Here is an 11,839-nt window from a genome sequence, read left to right as displayed (position 1 = left end):
TGACACCTATCTACAAATGGACATTTGCCATGTTACAGTCCGGGCATTGCCCATTGGACATGATCCACTACATTCCATTATGAATGGACTAGTTAAGAGTTATTTACTTATTGTACTAGTTTAGGTTTACACTTTAGGTCTATGCACCAAACACAAATCTCTGAGTGCCACCTGTCCCTAGCAAGGTGGCTACCCATACCTCCTATGTCTCAGGTGTCTGTTTGTCACTCACTTCCTACTAACGACCACCCATAGCCTCCCGGGTTAACATGTTCTCCCTCCCCCGACACCATTGAGTTTAAAATAATTTTTGTTAATGTCAGAGGCTGAAACCATCCAACCAAGAGGGCAGCAATCCTTCTTTTCTGGAACAGAATATGGGGGGTATTTGTATACTCCAAGAGACACACAGTGTCAGGACCCATTTCACAGGGCCGCAGGTTACACAGGGGCTTCTGGAACCAACCATGGGGATTGGAGCCTTTTCATCTTAATGCCCCAGGACCGATCTACTGTGGATTCTAAGTAACTGGCTCTTGACTCACAGGGTTTCCTTACATGAATATCACATAACTAAGCAAGACAAAATTGATTCTCTAAATGACAGAAAAACATGATTCCACATTCCACCCTCTTTAATCAATGAGGCTTTGTATACATGTTCCTTCATATCTTTTGTGTATATTCTCTTCATTCTCTCATTGCTACTGGGATGTGACTGGAAAGTGGTATTGTTGCAGCAGCTATTTAGCAGTATGCAGGCTGGACATACACATTGTTATCAATCTTACCAACCCTATTATCAGTGCTTCCAATGGCCATGCACCCCAGCGTCTAAACCATGATCCCACTGCTCCCCACATATTACCTGTGTGTATTCCGTGCACCTTCTACTGTACCTTTCTGATGTTGCCTATTTCTCTGTTGATATTGTTGCTATTGTTTGCTATGTAGGAACAGCAGGTCTGAGGTACTACCTGACATATCTCACCCCCTTTTGCCAAGATGATGTCTAAAGCAATACAATTTTGAATCATTACAGCTCTTATGGCAGTAAGTTTCTCAGTTATGTTTCCTAAAGCTACAGCTGTCCATTTTGCCAAGTCTTAAATCAATCATGTCAGTTCACTTCTCCTATGGTTGCAATAGGCCACCCCCATTGGTGACATAAGGACACCCATTGCAGTCCTCAGGTGGTCCACACATGTGGGTGTTCTTTTTTGCTGAGCTTAGAAGGTCTTGGTATCCTATATGTGACAGGGAGGTGACATGTTTCAAGTTTCAAGTTTATTTTTATTTGCATAGTTACTGAAAACCATTGCAACATTTTAAAAATAGCCAATAAAACAGGTGTTGTACCCCCGATAAAATTAATAATACATGTGCTAAAAATGCTGTACAGTGCGTTCATGGCTCTGGTTAAAATAGACGGTGAGGCTGTTAGAGTGAATCAGTGATTCACATAATAAAGTGCAGTGCGTTCATAAAATGCATTACTACAACAATAAGTGCACATAGTAAGGTGCAGTATAGTGCATACATGTTTGGCAGTGACAGCTAATGATTTTGGCACCTGCTGAAATTTTATACATTAAAAAGGTGCGGTGCTCTTTTCTTCTTGCAACAAAGAGATGCAGCGACCAGCTTGCAAGCCGATGGCTGCACAGGCAGCTTATTGCTAACGTTGCTGAGGTTGGATTGTCATTTTAGGCATTTTTTCTTTGGCCAGCGGGAGAATTTTTTAAATTTTTTTTACATTTTTTTTTTATTAAAAACCATATAGAATACATACATTTTAATCCAAATATACATCCATTAAAATCCATCTAAAACATCTGAAGGAGTAATAAATAGCACCAATTAATCAAGAAGCAACACATCCAGAAATCAATAAGCAGGGGGATCTTAAAAAAGCATTTTTTAAGCCGCAGGATAAAAAGAACGCCTAAAATCTTGCAACTTATGTCCGCAGCCTCAAATCAATACCAATTAAGCGAAACGTTAAATTTAAGGTATCTAAAATACATGTAAAATAGTAAAAACACATGTAACTTAGTCCGATAAGACTGATAAAATGACATGAAGAATACTATACATGTTAAAGTGCCAAGCTCTGAGATTCATAAATACGGCAGGTTATATACTAACTTTCAGAAATCAAAGTCAAAATACAGTGCCCAGATCTTCTCGAACTTCTTAAGTCCACCAATTCGTGAAGCATAAACTCGTTCGCTTCTTTTACCCTGACCCATTTTCCGAACCCATTCATTTTTAGATGGAATAAGATCCGTTCGCCATCTTTGAAGTACAAGTGATCTGGCGACAGCCATTCCAATATATAATAGTTTGATCAACTTCTCAGGTAGCTGAAGATCTGGATCATAACCCAACACTATCAGCCGAGCATTAAACCCAATTGTTATTAAACATTTTGTGTTGCCAGATAATCAAAAATATCGTTCCAAAATTTCTGGATCAAGGGGCACTGTAATATTATCTGAGTCCAGTTAGTTGAAGGGTGAATATGGCACCAGAAACACTGCCCTGATTCTATAAAGTAACCACTTTCTGAAATATAACAGCCTTCGCCAGTTAGCCCCCCTAACTGAACTAAAATTTAAGTTATTAACTGTAGACCACATCTTTGCTGTAATTTCTATGTCCTCATATTTACCCCATTTTGGTATGGCCTTGGCCTCAAGATCTATCCCTTTAATTGAGGCTAAACATTTTTTCCATTCCCACGGCTTTTTCACTACCCTATCTTCCAGTAAGTCATAAACTAACTGTTTCTGGCCAATAATCTGAAGCAGATCTAGTTTGCTAAGGAATTTACTGAGAATATTATATGAACCAAGGAGGAGGAAATCGCCGGGGGTTCATTGAGATATTTCACTGATATTCAGCCATCTATCATTCCGAAGAAAATCGGAGAGTTTATGAAAGCCGGCCTTGGTCCAATTTTGTATCATTAAAAATGAATCTCTAATTCCTGCTGACACAAAAAGACCAGCTATTGGAGTTGCAACATTAATAACTGGGATGGAATACCATCTAAAAAAAGCCTGACGTTTATGAAAAAATCAATGTAAACACTTATATCTTACTAATTTAGGAGATCGCAGCGGGAGAAATTTTACTGTTCTGCAGTTCAGTTGCGTGGTCCCCGGGTTAAAACATGCCAGCACCGCTTGCCTCCTGGTTCAAATTCCTTTCTGCTTGAAGGGAGCCTTTAGCAGCTGTGACCTCTCTTGCTGCAGCTCCTTGCATTTGCAGATAAAAAGCAGAATGTGTCCTTGTTCCGTATCACACAGGGAGGTGACATGTGTCATCTGTGGCCATGCAAATGAAAGATATCAGCTGTCATACCATGCTCCTGATCCACCGCAGATGAAGAACGACGCCTTGTACCCCTACTAATTCCAGTGACAACTGTAGGGACCACATTTTATCCCCCAGGTTGGCATAAAGTGCACAGAAATGTTCAGCTTTTGTATTCCTGGGGAATTGTGGCTTCCACACTCGTCTCACTTGCCCCTCAGGATGACATGAAATGCACACTGTGAATATGGGCATTCCCTAAAGTCTGTAAGACTTTACAAGCCCCTGACTAGTTCCTGAACTGTGCAGTGTTACTGGGCTCCACAGCAATCAGGGTGTTGTCTCTGGTTGTTGTCTCCTTATACACCAAGGTGCACTGTGCCCTCAACCCTTAGACTTGGTACCCCTAGATCCTCTGCCCTCTTGTCCCTTGGGAAGTGTCAAGCCGTTGGGTCTATTCCCTCACCCATACCTTGCCTTTCTCTTGTTTCAAATCCCTCTAACAGCAACTGATTCCCCTTATTTGGCTGCATGTTCATACGTGTAGCGTCTATAGTGCGAGAGGAGTTGGCCTAACGGCTAGGGCGCTCAAACTCGGACCTGGGGAACTGGGTTCGAGTCTCGGTAATGACGCTGAACATCCTGTGATTCTGGGCAAATCACTTAATCTCCCCCTGCCTAACAAAGAATGAATGTGTGTCCTAATGTAACGTAACTGGTGCTATGTAAAGCACTCTGATACCTGATTGGATTCGGGTCAAGTTCCCGCTATATAAAACTCTGCAAAAAAAAAAAACATGTCCAGGTCCATGAAAGTTCAACCTCCCAAATGGAGATATCCCACCCTTCCTTAGGCATTCGTATTTGTATTGATCTGTTGTGCTTGGCGAGGTGTATGGTCCTGACCATAGTGCAACCCACAACGTTAAAGCTGTTTTTTGCACCTATTGGCAGGTGTGTGTGTGTATCTCCCATTCAATGTTATATCTGGAATATGACACTGTTCTACCTTAGTTAACAATTACCATACACCTAGCTGTTCATTAGCTATCTGTTTTGTGTGAACATTTGGTAAGAAATATTTCTGTCCCTTTCACCTAGAAATTCGGTTCTTCTCTGGGACTAGGTACTGGTCTTACTGGTCTATGTTATATCTCTCATTGAGATAGGTAATGTGTAGGAGTATTGAAATCACAGCTGTAGATGGTAAAATGTGATGCACACTATTGCTCTGTAAGTCAATATCTACTAGGCAATGGTGAAGCAGGTGTGCACAAATATTCGATGACATAATACATGCAACTTTGCAGCATCGTTCACTTTCTAGTTAATATAGTCATTTGCCTTCCAGGCAAGTTTTGCATTTGAAAATGCAAAGTCAAGGTGTCAGTAAATGTTCATATTTTAAGGTAAATGTCATCTCTCCAAAGCACCATGAGTAGTACAGTACCACAGACAACTGTTGGCACCCATAGTAATTTCATGGGCAATAAACATTGTAGGATAAAATGAGGTGCGCTGGAATGGATGTCCCAACAACATCTTTCAGCCAGATCTGCATTATGATGAAGGCGATGATGTCAGTGCTTCCCAGTCTTTGTCGGCACTTCAGTGGTGAGGCACCTGCTTGGTGTGAGGCATCCAGAATGTCAGCCGTCACACTTGACGGCTGTGGCATTTGATCAGGCGAACAGCTGGAAAGGTAATGATGTTTGATTTGGGCATTGGCAAGGGTCTAGACAGGAAGGATCTGCAGCACCAGATGATGAAGGCTGAGTTGAGTAACTAATCTGGAGATGGACAACAAAGTCAATGGTAGTCCACCAGGCCCAATAGTTCGGTGGATACATAAATGCATCCCGTTTCACTCTTCAACCCACCATTTCTCTTTTCGACATCCTCTGATGCTGGTGGGTGAAATGCACAATGTAATGTCTGTGTTGCACAAACCCTCTTTGTTCATTGGCTTTCTCCAGGTCAGCATTTCCAGGGATGTTAGTACTTTGGCCGGTGTCCATGAAACTTCTTCATTCTTAATTTCTTGCCTGCCTCCGATTGTAGGCATATTGTCTTGTATTAGTAGGCCTAGGTTGCCTTAACTGCGCCGCCACACCACCTGAAACTCTTGAGACTGTGGAGAGGCTCGAGCACGCAATAAGGAGACTTGTTTTTTCCCTCTTCCATACATCGTTGTCGCTGCTATGCATTGTGTACTGCTATTGGCCTTAGCACTGGCATGTGTGAAATATGTCTCTAGTTCATTGCAAGGGTATCAGACAGATGGAAACAAATCCAAACCACTGGGTTGATAAGTCTCTGTTAATAAGCCTCTCGTGAGGGCAAAAATGCCAGTCCTTAATAAAAACAACTCATTATCATATAAGAGAAATCAACATGTGTGGTGTAGAGAAGTGCCCTTTCTTTGAATGGTTACCCCCCATTTTTGCCTGACATCTTATGCAAGCCGACTTGATATGCCCTGGGTACCTGCCAATCAGGTTCCCAGAGCATGTGTTCTCTCCCAAAATGTGTACCTTTGTATCCATTATTGGCACGTCCCTGACTACATGCAAGCCCCTAGTAAAAGATACCATGGGTACTAAGAGCACTGTGACCACCGAAGGCCTCAGAGGGCTGTAGAAACTATTATGCTACCCTTAAAGGCTCTGCACCTTAACCTACATACTCTCCCACAACAGGCTACGTGTTTTGGTGCACGGAAAAGTGAAGTGTTGACATGGCACACACCCCTGCATGCCTCCAGATAGAACCTCACTTTAGAAAAGTAATGAGCAGGAAATATGGCTGAGTAGCTCGTCCTCACCCCTTAATCCAACCCTAGAGGTTAAAGGGTTAAGGCTTCTCTCCAAAGCTAAGCAACTAAGAACTGGGTCCACCCCTACCAGAATGCAACTCCTGGAGTTTCTGGCAGAGTATGTGAGGGACCACCCCACTGAAGAAGGTAAGGGCCTTCAGGAGGATGGGGAAGGTAGTGCGGATGATGAAGTTTCAAACCAACCCTCTCAACTACTTAGGGAGGAAGGGAACTTTGTGTACTATCCTCCACACCCAAGAGGTACAGGGGCTTGCTCCTACAGAGGTAGGGCCAACTCCCTACCAGGCAGTGAGGATACCCTCCCTGAGCAATACCTCCTTTTAGCAAGGATGGCTAAGAGACTAGAGCTAGAGACTAGGCTCCTAGCTCTAGAGAGAGAGAGAGAGAGAGAGAGAGAGAGAGAGAGAGAGAGAGAGAGAGCGAGCAGAGATGGGACTAGGATCTATCAATGGTGGCAGCAATCTAAAAAGCTTAAAAAATGAAGACTCTTATAATCCTAAAATTCCAAAGAGGTAGTCCCTAAATTTGAGGATGCTGATGACATCACCAAGTGGTTCACAGCCTTTTAGAGGGCTTGTGAAGCCAGAAAATTGAGGAAATCTCACAGGGGGCACTCCTGTGGGTACTGTTCTTTGGTAAGTGAAGAGACTGACTTCTGACCCTTCCTGGGGCAGAAGCAGAGTCCTATGAACTCATGAAGGGCACCCTGGTTAAGGGATTTGGACTCACTATTGAGGAGTACAGAATAATGTTCAGAGGGTCTCAGAAATCCCAGAGAAGGTCCTGGGTGGAATTCGTAGATGACTCATTAAAAACACTAGGTGGCTGGTTGACTAGAAGTAAAGAGCAAGATTATGATGATCTTTAGAATTTGTTTATGAAAGAACACATTTTAAGTAATTGCATCAATGAAAAGTTGCATCAGCATCTGGTAGACCCAGGTCCAATTTTTCCCAACGAATTGGGAATAAAGGCGGGCCACTGGGTCAAGACAAGGGTAACCAAGATAACCACTGGGGGTGACCAAAGACCTCTTCCCAGCCCACTAGCGGGTACAGGGGCAAACATTTTGATCCTGCAAAAGCCAGGTTTTCCCACCGTAACAGGAAGGGACATTGAACTGGAGATGCTGCCTGTCCCAACAAACCACCTCCTAGTCCCCCACCAATTCCTACTGGAATGGCAAATCTCCAGATGGGATCAATAGTGTGCTCAGAGCAAGTCCGGGTTCACACTGAGGCTGTTAGTCTCTGAAGGGGAGGGAGGATTAGCCACTTTGGCTGTCTGGCACCCTAATCGAAAGAATACCTGCAGTACCCTTAGTGAATGGGACTAAGATAGAAGCCCTGAGGGATACAGCTGCCAGTGTCACTATGGTGACAGATACACTGGTTTCCCAAATACCTAACTGGAAAAACCTATCCAGTTACCAACGCTGACAGTGTTACCACTAACCATGCCATGGCTATGGTGACATTAGACTGGGGGTGGGGGGGTTTGCTGGCCAGAAACAGGTCTCTCCAAAACTTCCAGCTGCCTGTCTGCTTGGAAATGATCTAGACATCTCAGCATGGGCTAAGATAGAAAGAAAGACACATGCATCCATGCTGCACATCCCTGAGATAGTGTGTGTAAAAACCCGAGCACAGTGCTTAGCACAGAGTGAACAAGTAGAATTGGAGCCTGATACGTTTCGTTATGGTCTGCCCATTTGCACAAAGAGAGGGTTTGGCATTATTATACAATCGCACTCTTGACTTGCCTATTTGCATAAAGAGAAGTTTTTGCTGCTATTATATAACTGCACTGCTTATTTGCTTATTTGCACAGAGAAAGGGTCTTTGCTGCTCATTTGCAAATTGTTGCACAACCGTATTATCCATTTGCCTTTTTGCACAAAGAGAGGTCTTGCTATTTTCATATAACTGCACAAAGAAAGGTTTTTGCTGGTATCGTACAACTGTACTGTTCATTTGTCTATTTGCTCAGAGAGATGTCCCTGCTCCCTATTGGCGTATTTGCACAAAGCAAGGTTCCGCTGTTAGTATACAACTGCAGTCCTTCTCTGCCTATTTGCACAAAGAGTTTATTTGCGGTAGAGTTTTTGTATGATTATTCATCTATATATGTTGCTTAATGCTCATTTACACAGGCTGAGGTTTAAAATTCCTTTAGCCATATTTATCTGTTACGGCTGCCTTTTCGCATGTTTCATCATTCTCCTCTCAAAGAATTAATAATATCTTGAAGTTTATCTCTTTTAATACAAATGGTCTTAATAATGTTCGTTAAAAAACGCTATCGAATGCTGGTTAAATTTTTTTAACCCAGACATTATCTATTTACAAGAGACCCATTATAGAGATCAGGATGAATCAGATAAAATTTTGAAGAACTGGGCCGCCCACAAGATATCTTCCTCAGCTGGGCTGGCTCAGAGAGGAGTATGTATATTAATAGGAAAACATGTAGGTTTTACTTTGGCTGGTACAGCCACAGACCATAGAGGTAGATGGGCAATTGCACACGGTAAATTAAATAATATAGACATAATTCTCGCTACAATGTATGCACCAATTTTAGATGACTCTTTGCCTATTTTACAGTTAAAGAATGCCATAACAGGGCTCCCTGGGTTAATATTCTGGGGGGGAGACTTTAACTTTCTTCAGAATCCCTCACTGGACTCCTCCAAAAAAGATCGTCGTCAAAATAAACCTCAAACTGCTTTGGCTATTCAAACTTGTAAATGAGACCTTGATATCATGGATCATTGGCGATTTTCTAATCCTCTTAAACGAGAATACTCATGCCACTCAGCAAAGTATAACTCTGCATCTAGATTAGATTTTTTTTTAACCTCTCATGATTTAGAGTTATATAATTATGCTCATCTGTCTAATGCTTTCTCCGATCATGCGGCAGTCTACATGGAGGTAAGCTGGGATCACAAGATGTATGCCCTGCTAGAAGATGGTTTTTTAATAAACTTAACCTCCTTGATCCTCAATGGTGTGCATCTATTGAGGAATTTATTGAGCAGTTTTTTGCACAGAATAGAGGCTCTGCCCCAATACATACTATTTGGGACGCATTTAAGGCTACTCTACGTGGGTTAATAACATCTAAAGAAATACCAAGCAGAGGGCAAGAAAGGAGGAGAAAATAAAACTTCAAACTGATCTCACGGAGGCAACCCAAGAACACTATAGGGTTAGATCGATGCACTCTGGGCAAAAACTTTACGAGGCCAAGAGCAGGATGAGGGACTTTTATTATGACCTAGGTGAAACTAATAGTAATCTCTATGCCCAGAGGATCTATGAGGAGAGCGAATACACAGGGAAGCTCTTGGTCTGGCAAGCCAAAGAAAAGCAGGCTCGCAATAGAATAGATCAATTAATCAACCCCATTACTAAATTGTATGCTAAGACCACAGCCTCTATTGGCGAGTTGTTCTTAAAAGACTATGAGGGAGTCTATCAAGGGACCAAAGGGGCATCATCTGATTCTATTGGGGAGTTCTTAGAGCAACTGCCAATTCCGAAATTGGATGATGGGGGCAAGAAATACCTCACAGAGGATTTCTCAGTGTTAGAATTAGTTGAGGTGATTAGTTCCCTGCCCAACGGTAAGGCTAACGGTGATGATGGTCTTCCTATTGAATTTTAAAAAAAATTTGGGGAAACTTTATAAAGAATTTTTACTTTTACTGAATGACCTACTCCGAGGAGGCTCCCCGCCAGATTCTTTCCATTCAGCTGTGGTGGTTAGCATTTTAAAAAAAGGAAAGGACAAGGAGAATATAAATTCATAAAGACCCATAAGTCTCTTAAACACAGATTACAAAATTTTTACAAAACTTTTAGCAAACCGATTGAATAAAATAGTGGGATGTCTGGTAGCTAACGATCAGTGTGGTTTTATTGCAGGCAGGCATCTCCATTCAAACACAAGGTTTGTATTGGAGGCATTAGATTTTTTTAAATCCAATAAAGTGAAGGCTCAAATCTGGCTTGTAGACGCGGAGAAGGCCTTCGATCTAGTGTCATGGGACTGCCTTTTTGCTATTTTGCACAGTTTTAATTTCCCGGAGGTTTTTATCACTATTTTAAAACATCCATATATGAATGCTAGGGCACAGATTATCATCAACAATTCTAATATCGGGACATGTCTGGTCACTAGAGGCACGCAACAAGGATGTCCCCTGTCGCCAATCCTATTCGCGTTATTTATCGAACCTTTGGCGATTGCGATTAGGAATATACGGACCGAAACAGCCCCAGTAGCTGGCATGACCAATATAAAATTATACACCGATGATATTGCCCTCTTTTTAGACTCTAAATCCTCTAGTCAATTGAAAATTTTAAAAATATTCTCAGTTTTCCAAAAACTAGGGGGTTATAAAATTAATGTTAACAAGACGGAAATTATTCTAGTAAACTGCACTGTTGACACTTTAACACTAGAATTTAGGCAAATATATAATCCATCCCCAAAGAGGTATTTGGGAATATTCATATCGGATAATCTGGAAGATCTGTTTTTATTAAACTTCTCACCTTTGCTAAAAAAGGTTGGGTCTCTTTTAGATCGTTGGAATTTATTACCCCTGTCTTTAATGGGGCGAGCAGCATTAATACGAATGTCGGTTCTACCTCTTTTTAATTTTTTATTTGATGCTGTACCTTGTGTAATCCAGGTCTCTTTTTTAAAAAAAGTGGACGCCCTGATTTCCTCTTTTCTCTGAGCTAAAAAATCTCCTAGGCTCGCACGCAACATTTTATACCTTCCTTCTTCACAAGGAGGCCTGTCCCTTCCAAATATTAGAGAATATTACTTTGCATCTTTTGCACATCACAGTTTTAGTTTTTTTTTTCAGACACCAACGAGGCAGACAATTTTTTTATCAAGAAGATGCTGTCAGAAGTAAAAATATTTGATCCGATTAGAACCACGAAAGATCCAAAGAAAGTTCGTTACAAGTCCCTCCAGTGGATTTTCAAACAGAAAATCCAGTTTTTGAAATTTTACTTTATTCCTAGAATGAGTAATACAACGGATTTGAACAACTTTAACTTGGGAGAATAGGGAGGTATGGATAGTAAAACAATAAATCTCTGGAAAGAAAATGGCTTTGTAAAGATTGAAGACTTCCTTACCGGAAGTAGGTGGAAGTCATGGGATGAAATTTCTAGACAGGTACACCTCTCTCATTCCACCTTGAATTGGTCTTTCTGTATGCTCATTCCAAGGCTTAGAGAGTTGGATATAGGAAATCTATACCACAAAAAAATTATCTCGACAGCTTTGAATAATAAAATTCAAAAAAAGATGAGTATTTGGATTTAATTATTAAAAGAAGACAAAGGGCAGGAATCCTCCAGTAAGATCATTGAGAGGTGGAAGAAGAGGGAAAATATTGAAATCAACCAGTATATATGGGATAAGATAAATAAATTTAATAAAACAAATTTTTGCGGTGTCAATTTTAGACGCATGCAATTTTATATTAAATGGTTGATTTATAGAACTCCCTCTTATCTCCACAGTATCTTCCCCCTAGTTGCCGATAAATGTTTCCGGTGTGAGGAGAAAGGGAACTGGAAACATATTGTCTGGGAATGTCTAAAAATCCAGCCATTCTGGAAGGAAATTGAAAAATACCTCTCCCTG

Source organism: Triturus cristatus, chromosome 6 (assembly GCF_964204655.1).
Source record: "Triturus cristatus chromosome 6, aTriCri1.1, whole genome shotgun sequence".
Classification (NCBI taxonomy): Eukaryota; Metazoa; Chordata; class Amphibia; order Caudata; family Salamandridae; genus Triturus; species Triturus cristatus.
This window is presented reverse-complemented; position numbering follows the sequence as displayed.